Source organism: Oryzias melastigma, linkage group LG2 (assembly GCF_002922805.2).
Source record: "Oryzias melastigma strain HK-1 linkage group LG2, ASM292280v2, whole genome shotgun sequence".
Lineage (NCBI taxonomy): Eukaryota > Metazoa > Chordata > Actinopteri > Beloniformes > Adrianichthyidae > Oryzias > Oryzias melastigma.
In genome coordinates this window covers 21,758,540-21,772,792 of record NC_050513.1, presented here as the reverse complement: position 1 = coordinate 21,772,792, position 14,253 = coordinate 21,758,540, and the positions used below count along the sequence as shown (strand labels likewise).

Sequence of the window (14,253 nt, the reverse complement as noted above, 5' to 3'; positions counted from 1 at the left end):
AAAATGTCTGAAAAGGAGTTTTTTGTGCCATGGCTCTTTTGTGACAAAGATTTGACAGGGAAAAGGTTAACAGAAAATCTACCAAGTTATTTAGGATGACAGAAGCCTGGATCTTCAGAGGGATAGAGGAAAAAGCCATCCCTTTCCTTCATAGACTTTAGGTTTATTGAGCATTTCAAATGTTGGGGAGTGTGTGGCAGAGGCACACGGGCCTCATACTGTCAGCCATCATCAGGCTGATGGGATCGACTGTACTGTGCCCGGAACAATGCCAGCACACTCGGCTGCAGCTGTGGTGAAAGATGGAGCGCCACCTGAGCTGCTATTAGAATGCGGTGCATGGCTGGACCACCATGACACACGACCAACAGCTCCTCACACGCTCACAACAAAGAGGGGCTGCTGCATTACCGTCCAACACGGCTGCAGCTGTGTTACTGGAGCCGGCAGGACAGACGTGGAACATGTGTATTACTGTATTTAATGCATCCATGAGGTCAAACAATAATAATATCTCTTGAAAACTCACTTGAGATCCTCCATGAGCACAGCTGCAGTTCAGACGTGTGCAGGCTCACAGCAGGAGAAACAACATAATGACTGGGGTTTGTTTGACTCAAGAGTTTGTGCAGGGCTTCATTTCACACAGAGGAAAGAGTGTCTCTTTAAATTCCTCAGAGAAAAGCAGCTGTTTGTGGTGTTGCTGCAAAGTGTGAGCTGGAGTTGACCGATGATGGCTCTGTTCATTATGGGGGAGTTTGTCTTGGACATTTCACAGGGAAGACCAACTAAAGGAGGGAGGCAGTGACAGCTACGTCTGTGTGTCCCTTCAGAAGACATCAGATTTATCTCCATTAAACAGTCAGCTCACAAAAATACTTTAAACTAAACAAATGATGACAATGCTTGATGCAGCACTGCTTTTATTCAAGGTTTGTAACGATTGTTTCATTTATTTGAAAAGTATCACAATGTCAGAGAAAAATAACAGAAGAACGATTTGCATTAAAGCAATTTACAAAAGAAAAGATATTTGATAAATATTTAACAAAAAGCAAAGTGCTTTATCCAGTTAGACTAAATCTGCCATAATTATCTGACAAAATAAATGACTGCCATGTGAGTGTTGGTTCAAAGAAAGAACTGCACAAAAGTGGAGGATGTTCACCTTCACATTTCATCCTACTGAATGGAAATAACTTGATGGAACATTCTTTATGGTGAAAATGGATTCATTTAAATTAGATTTAAAAAGTTACACAAAAATGTAAAAAACTCAGCCACTTTTTGTCCTGAATAGTTAAAGTTTTTGAGCTTCACAGCGACTGAGTTCTGCAGAGCAGCCTGCACACATGCAGCCTCTCACCATCTCCAGTATCACTGAAACATAAACCTCTGGCTCATCTAAAGCAGGTCCGTGTGATGCAGTTAGAGACGGAGCCTTCAGGTCATGTTCCTGACTGCAGCTGCTTTGGGGAACAACAGAAGTCCAGAGGTCAAACGTTTAACAAACCACACCTACCATCCGTGTGAATCAAACAGAGACCTGGAGGTTGCTGGCCTTCACCCTTCAGGTTTCTACTGCACCAACCATGGACTAAAATCTGCCACAGAGCAGATTTATTTTTTCACTCGACTGCAAATGTAACCATAGTCACGAAATTCTTGTTCTGCAGCACCGTCTGAAATGGGTTGTGACAGCAACAATTTAACAATCCACTTTCAATCATGACATGGAGTGGAAGAGGTCATGCTTCAGAAACACAGAGCTCTGTTCTGTTGGCCTCATATTGATCTTCCAAGCAAAGAAAAGAAATATGATCCACTGGAAGCGTTGGGTTTGATTTGGCCTGCTCACAGGGCAGAAACTCTCCCTCATCATTACAGCAAGTTACAGGGAGAAAAAACCACAAGAAGAGGCCTTCTGTTTCTGTTTACATCTTTTCAAACAAGAGTGAAGACTCATAAAAGAGAAGCGCTTGGTGCACAAGAGAGGGAAAAATATTATTCACATCAAACAAGCCCCTGCATGCCAGAAGAAAAGAATGTCAGTGTCTCCTAAACATGGCAGCAGAAAAGCAAAGCTCAAAGTGTGAAGGTCTACTGCACAATGAAGACTTCACACGGAAGAGCAAAACAACCGCAGCAGACGGAGAGCAGCGATGGGACATCGCAGCGGTTAAAGACCGGCTAAGAGAGGGGAGAACTGATATGAAAAGGAGAGAGCTTTCTTACAAATGTCACAGTTGAAGCGGGCAGAGAAGTAAACTATGACATTTAAAACCAAACTTTGCACTCAGTTTATAGTTTTTGAGATGTAGTCACTTTGTATTTCATATACTCTAGAGTCTTTCAGATCATTAGGACTCTGTGAGTTATCCCATGTCAGTTGAAGATAATGACAAAATGACAAAATCACAAAAGCTTTTGGTCAGGTGAAGAATAACAAGCAATAATAACCTGAAGACGTAACATAACAACCAAAATATTTACAGTTTAGAAGGTAAAAGTGAACAATTTAGACCAAAAGATTAAGAACATGAAAATAAAGACTACCATAAAATCATTAGATTAATTCATTTGACCTCACAGTTGGGCACAATTCCCTGAAAGACAGGTGTTTCTGAGCATGCTCCAACTGTTTGTTTTTACTGTCAGGTCATTCCAGGGAGAAGACTGCATTCTGATGATGTCACACTATGCTGCCCCAAGATGGCGACAATCAGAGAGCACAAACACAGTAAGAAAGAAGCAAATATGGTTGAAGCATCATCATGTTAAAGGACATTTAGGGTTCAAAAGTGGAGCTCGCATCACATTGTTGTGTGTTGTTAAGACAGAAATTCAGGACCAAAACTCTCACATTGGATTAGTATTCAACCGCTGATGGAGTCACTGAAAACGTCACATGCTCAAAGCTGAGTCCCTGATTGGTAGATGTGACGCAGCAAACTGCCAAAATTCAGATATTTGAACTCGGCAGCCGCTCTGCACCACACCGTCACTCCGATCCCGCCACAGGACCTCAGATCTGTGCCATTGACATTGGCTGCCTCTGCCGTCCGAATCGCGCTCGGTGTGAATGCAGCATTAGAGGTCAAAACTATGGATGTTAAGACACTAGAGAGTGCTGGAAGTTTTGGATAACAATAGCTGGAGTTCTTCTACAGAAAGTCATGCAATTGTCAGTGTCAGCTGCTGCCCAAATCCTGCATTAACTTTCAAAATTCAATAAAGATTCAAGACTCTGGATGACAAGGATCATCTTTTTCAGCATTGAACTGCATTCTGTGGTCCAAAAGCTACAAAGACACGTAAGAGCATCATTACAGGTTGTACAGTTTGGAACAGTAGCAAAAATGGTAAGAAACATAAATAGAAGCTTTCTGACAGTTAATGTGATGGTTGTTTGCACCAGTTACTGAAAGATGACTACAGAGAATATTGGCTTCAGATCGTTTTAATAGAACGCAAAGCTTTTATTTCTCTGTGAGGGTTTGTGCCTTTTGTTGGTTTAATTGTATTGATGTTTCCACTTTTCGTCTTGCAGATGAAGTCACATTGTGAGATCAGATTATATGCTGCAGCTGTCTATGATGTCCATGGTTTTTAGTTGCTCATCTGGTTTTGTTTTGCCATCCTCTTGTTGTCCCTTCGTTTCAAGCATTTCCCTTTTCAAGTTAGGTTTGGATCTTCCTCTTTAAACACCATATTTTAGGTCAGTTGTTAGTTGATTGATTTTGGCCAATGAGTCACATCGGACCACTCTGGACCCCACAGGACATCCTCTTTTTTTCTTTTTTTTTACAGTAAGAGCTCTTTCTAAAACATCTAAACAGAAAAAATCACAATGCTTTCACATGTAGCTTGAAAGCATTACGTTATATATATATATATATATATATATATATATATAATATTTGTAGGTACAAACTATTTGACAGAAGGGTTAAAAATCTTGGTCAAAAACTTTTACCCCACATGACAACCAAATGAGCCAAACACTGGAGCAAACCCTTCAGTGCTGTAATACCTCTGCTACACTGCTGCATTGTGTCTGGAATATCCATCCATCCATCTCAAATCCCTACTAATTTCAGGGTATAATCCACCTCTCATCAAGCCTGACATATAGAGAGTAGAACACCTCATAACCATTCAGGATCTAGACTAGAGGTCTAGAGGACTAGAGGACCTGCAGCTCCAGCTCCACATGTGTCTCTTTCATCTCTCCATGGTTCCTTGACTAAACATAAAATAAGTCATGGAGACTGCTGACCCAGTCATGTCGATGTCAGAGTCAGCAGCTCCTGATAATGGCTGTCTAACCAAAACTACCTAAAGAAAACAAATAAACAAAGCCTGCAAACTAAGACTACCAAGATCCAACCTCAAACTAAAATAACAAAACCCAGCAGTTTAAGACTGCTGAGGACAAAGAGGAGAAAAGAACAAAAATAAATAAAGAAAAGAAAAATAAAATAGCAATTCTTTAAAGTAAGGATTACTTAATTAGCATTTATTTAATTAAGATTAGTTAAATGTATAAATTGATGTCTGAGGTTCACATAGATGATAAACTCTGTAGGTTTTTACATCCTGTTGACCTGAAGACGTCTTGTTTGTTCAACTCTACCTCCAGAATGAACAGATTTATATGGAAAGAAAACGTTTGTTAAAAGGTTTGATCTTTTATGAGTAAAAAGCACATATTTTGTGCTCCACAATATTAGCTACTAGCTGCATTTAGATGATCCTGTTTGGAACAGAGCATCTTTTATTTTGAAAATAAGTTATTTGAGCTTCTGTCAAACATTAAACAGATTTTGAGAGATGCTAGGTTATTTTTTATATTTTTGCTTTTATTCCTGCCAAAAACATAGACATAATTCATATTTATTATTTAAAAAACAAGATTGTGAATGCAAATCCAAATTTATTAAAGACTAAAGTAAGACTATGCGGCTCTTTCTAAGTTTTGATCAGTAGAAAACGAGCCCGGATGGATTTTACTGTGGACCAGTTTGGCAAATGATCAAAACTTCATCAACTAATTCAATTATTGAAAGCTTTTACTAGCACATAAAGTTATATTTCTAAGTGGACTCAAGACTGTTTTTCTGAACATGATTTTGTGTTTTTACTGAAGATAGATATTGTGGAGATTTTATGGTTACAGATGAAATGACTGAAGGCATTCCACAAATATGTCCTTCGAAATAATACTAAGTGAGGAATGCTGAAGGTACCTGCTCGCTCTTTAAATCTTCTTGACACTTTACATTCATTACATTGAAAAATACTTTTGCAGCATCAGGATTCATCCTTTGTTTAAAGGCATTATTTGTCATTTTTGTACATCTCCTTAAGTCATTTGATCAGTGTGAGTGTCAGACGTTTTAAGTGTTGATGGAATACGATGTAAGTCACTGTGCATGCATACAAGTGGATGAGGAAAACTCCATCCATGAAGAAAAAATGTTTTCTGTTGTTTGTTTTTGCTTTCATTTCTTAATTGTGTAAACACATTTTGTAAACTACAGGATCTTCTAAGTTGAAATCACTAATTAGCATGTTTTGGTTTGTGTGAAGAAGCAGCCAGCAATAAAGAATTTTCCCACCAGAGAAAATCTAGTAAAAGTGAATCTGAATGTGTCTAATGCTGATTAAAAAACATAGAAAACAATATCTGTGTTTCACGATTACAGTGACATCACCGTCATATAAAGGTAGCCTTGAAGAAGGTGATAAACTCACATTAGTCCTTTCTACAGCGTTCTCCTTCACATTCATCAGAATGAGAACTCCTCCTCTCTCACACCAGATATGATGTCAACCAAACCTTCGCCATCAGAGATCAAGATTTAATGAGAAACACAAGGTAACTGTTTTTAATCAAATAAAAGTATAAGACACTTCTTAAGGTTGACTTCTGAAAACCTAACAGAGGAAAATGAGAGCAAAGAGCCCCATGACTCCTACAAAAAGGCTGGGGAGGAGTTAGATGGTGTCTGTGGCTCCTCCCCCACCTGTCAGCTGGCTTCAATGGTTCTCAAATAGGCCCATTGCATCTGCAGGGAAATCTAAACAGAAGAATCCCTAAAGCATGTTGTTCCTCTGGAAGCTCTACATCACGGTCTTCCTGAGCCATTATTGGGCTGTTAGGCTCGTTTAACTGACCCGATGGGTCAACAAGTGCAGAGTTAGTAAAAATAGACGTAAAAGAAAGTTTAAGACATACAATTAAAACTATTTTTGCATCTAATTGATAGTTTGTGGTTGCACCCAAACCTTTAAATTAAACCCACAAAAAGAAAACAAACTTGGGACTGAATCAGGCTTAAGGGACCTGGTTCCACATCAGAATAAAAACCGGTATGAGGTGGAGTGTTTCATGGTCTGTAGATTTGCTAATGAACTTTTATTCTTATTCAGTCGGGTTTGGTTTGTTTTCCTTTTGTTATAATACTTTACTTCCTGTCTTTTTCCATAAAGGTTTTTCTCTTGCATTCTCTTCAGTTCTCTTTTTTAAGAGCAGCTCTGTTACTCACTGCCACAGTTGATCTCTTTAAGTCATTACTCTCCTTTCCATATAGACTCCTAGTTTTTCTTTGTAAAGTGCAGGATATTTGTCATTGTTTGCTTCGTGTTCTCCATTTCTTTGTTTTCCGACATTGGCAGCTTTTTGTATGAGCGGACATTCATTCTCTAAGCGGCTGCCTTCTTCCATCTATCAAGCCTTTGGATCTTACTTAACCAGCAGCAAACAGTGCAAAATGTTTCAATCTAACAAAAATGGCTCAAAACAAGACTATGCGCCTGTGGATCTTAAGAAGAAAGCTCAGTACGCTCTTGTTTCAGTGATCTGTTCATGTTGATACTCTTCTGTTTATTCAAAAAGTGTATTATGAGAAAACTCATGACAAATTAAAGAGACAAATGTGAAGGATCCAAGGTCACAGAAACCTCTAAATCCAAGGTCAGTGTTCCTCGGCGTGGGATCACACCATCTGTCAATGTTTGAGTCAAGGTGTAAACGACCCAAGAGGATGCCACTGTCCCTTAAACCCTAAACCAGCCTCAAAGCATAATGACAATCCATGAGGCTGTAAGACAAAAATTGAACTTTTTTTACTTTAAAGATCCATTCTATGGTCAAAGAACAAAAATAAAACATGCTTAGAAAAGAAGATTGTGTCTACTGTAAAACATGGAGGAGGCTTCGCCTCATCAGGTACAAAGTTTATTAAAAGTCTGCAGCTACAGTGAAATGTGAAGACTACTGAGGCTCTGTGGTGTCAGAAAGATGAAGATGTCAGAAAGCACGGTCTAGGCCACATGTCTTAAATCCTCCAACAGCACAATGACCACATAAACCAAACAGCTAAAAACTCAGAGATTGGCTGAGAGCAAACGATTTGACTGTCTTTAAATCTCAGTAAGAATGAGGAGCTAACATTATTTACTAAATATGGTTCACAGTGGGTGTGATGTCACGTGTGGCTTATCAAAACATTTTTAAGATATGTTATCATTTTTCAAATCCAATTCATGACTCCAGAAAGGCTGAATATGAGAACACATTTTCTTGTACACACAATAAATCAATCTGTGAATCTACTGTCACACTTGAATGCCTGGGAAAATAGATTCACTCCGATTTGTGTTTAATTCCTGATTTGTGCGTAAATTAGGATTTATACATGCGTATTCTTGTACGTGCATAATTCTTGATTTGTTTCTTGTATAATACATTATGTGCATGAATACAACAATTACTAAATAAAAAAAATACAAAATACAATTTGCACATGCACAAATTCAAATTACAACAGCTTGAAACTAAGTAAACACCCAAATCTTTAAAAACCCCACACAAAACCTCAGTTATGCATTTAAATACCACTAGAATCAGAGTTTTCTTATCAGCCGCCTTGAACTTAGATTGTGAATATTATCTGTTGAAACTTGACTTTTTCCCACTTTCTTTAACAGATATGCCCGATTATCCATATAAAAAAGTCTAAACAAGTGTTTTCAAAACACTTATTCCTCTAAAAAATGTTAATATTTTCCAGAACTGATTGCTTCCTCTCTGCAGCCTCTCCCCTGACCTCTTACACGGGGCTCTGTCCCGGGCGCTGGGCCCCAGTCAGGGGGGTAACAGGCAGCGCCGGACCGTTCTAAACTCCCACTCTGTTCTGCAGGTGTGTGGAATGGTCCGGCGCCGCCTGGTATCCCCGTGACTGTGACCAACGCTCCGTAACAGAGCCCCACGGTGACTGACAGAGCCCGGGAGGGGCCGTCAGGGGAGGGGCTGCAGAGAGGAAGTGATCAGTTCTGGAAAACCTTTTTCTTTTGAAAAGAGGTGCGTTTTAAAAATCTTTGTTTATACTTTTATAGTAAAATATCCAGAATATCTGTTTAAGAAAGTGGGAAAATGTCAAGTTTCTGCAGATTATTATTTACAATCTAAGTTCAAAGCGATGATAAGAAAACTCTGCTGACCGAGCATAGAAGTATTAAAATGCATCACTTACGGATGAATCTCTCAGACATGAAAAGAGTCTCACAACAGATTTGTGCGTAACTGAGGTTTTGTGTGTGCGTAACAAGTGATTTGTGTGTAATTTATAAAGATTTGTGAGTGTAATTAGTTTCAAGTTGTTGTCATTTTGATTTGTTCCTGTGTAAATTGTATTTTGTATTTTTTTTTTTCATTTTGTAATTTTTGTACTTATGCACAAAATGTAGTATATGAGTTACAAATCAAGAATTACACACTCATAAATCGGGTTGATACCTATTTCTCTGCATATGCAACAGCCATTTCACCTCTAACACTGTTTACTCCCCCAAACATACAACGTCATGTCCTCTTACAGGTGCCCCCCCTCCCATCTCCAGCTCCCTTTAGAGGTTGCCAACCCCCTCACACTGAGCTGTTTTCCACTCACATCTTTGAAACCCTTTGATCACTTACTCAGATTTCTTTCTTCCTCTTGGTGAAAAGCATTATTGACTCAGAAGTCTTTGCTTCCCCACAGTGCTCAAATGGAAGTCATTGTAATGGAAAGCACAGCAACTCCATTAACTCAATACCAGCCCAGCTGGCAGCACCTATCACCTACTTGTTATTAAATGGCTTTATTGGATAAAAAAGACAGAGTGGGGGGACTTTTTTCTGGCTTTGGGGTGGGGGGTGGGAGTGTTTTCCCAGTGGGAATGTTCGGAAAACTGTTGTTTGTCTTTGTCTTCATCCTTATGGGTTTGAACGCTGCTCAGTTTCATTTCAGGGCCTTTCTTTTTCCAAATCAACATCGCCCTACAAAGAAGCTCTTTCTTAGATGAAATCTGCACTTTTATTAAGTATCTTCATTGCATTTTGTGCAATATATTTAATACATAACTCTTATAAAACATACATCACTTCCTCACTTCAAGCAGGCAATCAATTAGTTAGTCCAGCCTTGAAAATGAGATCCACATATCCATCTAATGCACCAGTGGAAATAGATCCTATCTGCTGGTTTCAAAGAGCTTTCACAGATAAAGTCGAGGCATTGCTGGAAAAAAAAGGATTGAAGTTGGATTATAAAGGGCTACAGATGCCTGCAGAACCATCTTCTACCAGAATTTTTACTTACACCAAGACAGGGTTTGGTTCTGTCTTTGGTTTGCAGAGGAAAATGAAGAATGAAAATCAAACTCTAAGTTCACAATATGAAGATAAGGCGAGTTAAAGATCAATTGGTGTTTGAATAATTCCACGTGTGAACGTCTGAACTTGAATGTGGTGAAATAAAGTTTTTTTTTTTAAATGCAACCAATGAGTTTTACACTATGTAATATTTTGTAATAATTACTTAAATGTTTACAGTCAATATGGGATTGATTTTCTTTACTTGATCCAAAATACGCAGCAGTGATAACAGGATTAATGTAATTATGTGTTCTAATGATAAGAATGGTTACAACATTTTGTGTGGATCATTGATGTTTACTGAAAATATGTCAGAATTCTTTCAGAGAATGATTAATAAACACTCTATGGTTACTTTAAAACTTGATTTCAATGTTTAATTATTGTTTTTCTGCATTACTTTGAAATTGTATTCTGAGGATGATCAATGAGTATTACATATCTGAAGGAGAAAAGCAGCTCACGCTTTTCTCCTTCAGAATCTACTGGAATTATTGTGTTAACAGTTAAAAAGTTCCAGTATGTTAAAGATTTTGTGTTTAAGAATCACCGACGACGCCCCGGGTATTAAAGGGTTAAACAGCTCTTCACTAGTGAATACTTTTGGTGGTTCATCTCTAAAGTTCACTATTGTGTCCTCTGGTGAGTCACATGATTTTATCAGCAAGTCGCATTGATCATGTGTGTTTGTTGCATATTGTGGTCATTTTAAACACGTTTGTAGTTCCAGTGCGATCCTTTGTCATTTAGTCATTGATATTGAAATAACACAATATAGTGTCTCTGTATCTGGTTGTAGTTGTTGGTTGTTGTGAATTACACTAAATTTGAAAATCCAAACAGAATCTAGCAGCAGTTGTGTCTGTTGTTGTCCATATTCTCAATAGGTCAAAGTTGTCAATACAAGTTCTGATGATTGCAGAACTTTGGATTGATTCTTCATGGACTCCATCTGCTGCACTATTTGAAAACAAAACATCAACCTCAATTCCTCCTTAATGTAAAGAAACAGGAGCGAACAGAACCAACATCAGAGCTGAGGTTGGAAAACACAACTATAATCCCTGCGCTGCAAACCATGTCAGTCAAGGATTAACGCGCGAGTGGGAGGGGGAGGGGGGAGGACACAAGTATTACTCTGAAAAATATATTATGAATAAAAGCAGTCAAACACCAGAGGTAGAGCTTAAAGAGCTTGCTCTGCGCGCGGAGCTCCTTCCTGATTGGATGAGTTTAAACTTCTGCTCCCCTCACATGAGCTGGTTCCGGACATGGACCCGGATACGTGGAAGCGGGAAGAACTGGATGAGCTCACGTGGGAGACAGAATGGATCAGAGTGACCCGCGGGAATACAGCTGCGGCTGATGATGGAGCTAAACTGGGAGTCTGACTGGGTGATAGTTGGTCCATCAAAGCAAACATTACCCTACGTTTCTTTCCTTCCTACCTGTGTGTCCTGTGCCAAAGCAAGCAGAGAGTAATCCGAACACGGGGTGGAATCGAGAAAGACTTCTCAACTAAGTGTCATTGACGACGGTCTCCGTTCCGTCAGTCCGCGCCTGCTGTGTTGTATTCCCGATGTGGTCAGAGACGGACGTCCAAAGGAGAAGTTTGTCCCGCGAGCAGCTCGAGGGAACGTCGCTAATCCTTTCCAAAAATAACGCGGTTGCTCAGCAGAGCCGGAGGAAGGCAGGAGTTCAGCACCAGCGGAGTGGACAGCTCCGCTCTCACCTCCACCGCTCCCCGCGCTCGTGTGCGCCACAGAGGCAGGAGCCACCAGCCCCAACCTCACCCACGGGCTCGGTCCCGTCCGGATTTACATACAATCACACACAGGGGGAGGGAGCGGAACGAGCACCAGCCAATCACAGATGCCCCGTAGTAATCAGTGTGGGCAGGAGAGGGAGGACGTGCCGGCGGACGGGATGTTCCGCGGATCGTGCGTCCGCGTCGACGTGGGCTGTCCTTGGCGAAAGACAGGGGAGAGAGAGGCGGGGGCGCGAGGAATGGCTTCTTTGTGGTTGTTTCTCTCACATGCGCACACCTTTCCTGCCTGCGCGCACACTCCCCACGTGTAGTACCACAGTGACGGTATGGAGAGTGGAAGGCTCTGCTGCTTCCGCCACTTTTTCAGTCCAGAGTCGCTGTGGCCTTAAAGCAGGGGGGTCAAACTCAATCACACACAAAATCCAAAACACACCTTAACGATAAACATTTACTGAACACACTAAATCTAACATTTTTAAACTTTAAAATCACATTTTTTACCTTTACTATGAATTAGGAGGGTGCCAAAATATCGATATTGCTATATATCGCGACATGTGTGACTGATTCTTACAACTGAGTTATAAACAGGTTTTTTTTATTACTACCTTAAATCTTGTAAATTTACAAGAAAAACATTGTAATTGCTAAATTACGAGAATAAAGTTGTATATTCATGACTTTAAAAGTCATAGGCTAAATTTATGACTTTTTTCTCGTTTAAGACTTTTAATCTCTTCAATTTACGACTTCAAATTTCATAAATTTACGAGATTAAAAGTCGTACATTTAAAAAATTTGAAGTCATAAATTAATGAGAAAACAACCAAAGTTGTCTGTTTATCAGGGCCGTGCTCAAAGATGAAAGACGTCATTTCCAGATCGGTGAACAAAGAAATTCTGAACCTTTTGGTGACTCAAAACCAAATTATCAGTGAAGATGACTTTCAGGGTTCTGTGTCGGTAATGCAGTTTCATATGTAAAATAAAGAGCTCAGGGACACGTTTGCAGGACAGCCTCTTTATTTTGTCCTTTCAACTCTCATACCCAGAAGCCCTTTCACCACCTTACGTCATGCCTCTGTCATGAAACCAAGGGAGAATGTGTGAGTGTTCCGTAAGCCCCCTTCTCCAGATGAAACGTCCCATTTCTTTTTTTTCCCAATTCTTTGTTTATTAGTTCTTCTCTTTTAAAATGGAACATTATAGTTTAGCATAACACAAACATTACGGATGTGTGCCTTCTTTACAATGGGAATGAAGTCAACAGCTCTGGTTCCATCTAAAAAAAAAAAAAATACAAATATACACATATCCATCAGTCAATCCAAGTTTCAAATAAAATATCCTCTGACAGGTTTTACATACTCAATCCAGCTTTTCCATATTTTCTTATGCAGAAAGTGATCTTCTCCATTTTATAAACATCATAAACAATATGAAACGTCCCATTTCAACACAAAACAACAACAAGGAATCACAATAGTCTCTTACGTTACCACAAGAACATTCACAATTCAGAAATTTGACACCTGCGAGGATATGGATGGCTTCATCAACGGGATTTGCAGAGATCCTGCAAGCCACCATCAATGATTAAAAAATTAATAATATCCTAATATTATTAATTTTATTTTTTATTTTTTGGTGGTCCTAATACTCTGTCATAGATTCTGCTCTGGGTTGCATGGTGGCCAAGGTGAAATATGAATTTAACGCCCCCTGCAGGGTCTTTAGCTCAGATGTTTGATCAGAGGCTTGAACTGGGGGACTCTTTGTTTGGAGGAAAACCCACCAACTGACTGTGCCACCAATCTGCCCATGACAGGATGGAGGAATTCAACAGTTAAAGTCGTTGAAAATGAAACTCTAGATTGACAGTTTAATTTGTCTTTTTCCACTAAATGCAGAAGGCAGTGAATTTCCAAGCAATTTTATAAAGTAAAACAGACAAACTTCTGCTTTGAGCCCATATCTCCTCCTCTACCCTTTTCTATCCTGAAAGTTTTGAAGAAGCACCAACAGCGGCAACACCGCGCGCCCCTCTCCTGGCCCGAACCCAGCTCAGGAGCAGCGACAAGAAGGGGAGGGGTACTGCAGAGTTACTGATTATAAACTTTGAGTTATTTTATTTTCATTTTTAATTATAGTTATTACTTTTTACATAAAATGAGTGGTGCGTCAAACAGTTTAGCAAAAAAAAAAAAAAAAAACAAATATAATCATTGTGATTTGGCGCCCCTCCTGCAGATGGCGCCTAGGTCAACCATGTCGATGGTTTCTCACCAAGTATCGATAGTATTGATGTTCCAATTCACTTGGTGTCAATGCTTGTCAAAGACATAGTATTATTTATTACAGTAATGTTGCACTAAAGTGTGCAACAAATATTGCACAAAATACGACACATGTTTATTATTATTGGTTTAAATCTAAAAAATAAATGGGGAAAACTAAATCCTTAAACAATATGTGTTCCTCTATATATTGTGAGTTATTTTAGATGATTCATTACCAATGATCGCAGTATCGTGATATCATTGATATCGTGAGCCATGTATGATATCATATCATGAGGTACCCAGTGATTCAGTCCTGCTATGAATAAAAACAGGCTGGAATATTTTTTCAGAATAAATCAACTCAACCCATAACCCATTAACACTGGATGTCAGGGGTCGTTTTGGACAGCCAAAAGAAGCAGACCCAGAGTGAAGGACAGAACGGGTTTTATTTAGATGTAATAAGTCCTCCAGACCAGCAGGTGGCGTAGGTTCGAGAC

The 14,253-nt window shown here is 39.4% G+C and overlaps 1 protein-coding gene across 1 annotated transcript in view; it reads right to left on the bottom strand.

Annotated features, from left to right (window-relative positions):
• fstl5 (follistatin-like 5) overlaps positions 1 to 11,788 on the bottom strand; it is a 219,971-nt gene extending 208,183 nt beyond the window's left edge. Inside the window, exon 1 of the mRNA XM_024270241.2 lies at positions 11,152 to 11,788. The gene's annotated coding sequence lies outside the window, so the exon portion shown is untranslated. The remainder of the gene's footprint in view (positions 1 to 11,151) is intronic.
• Positions 11,789 to 14,253: the final 2,465 nt, after the last annotated feature.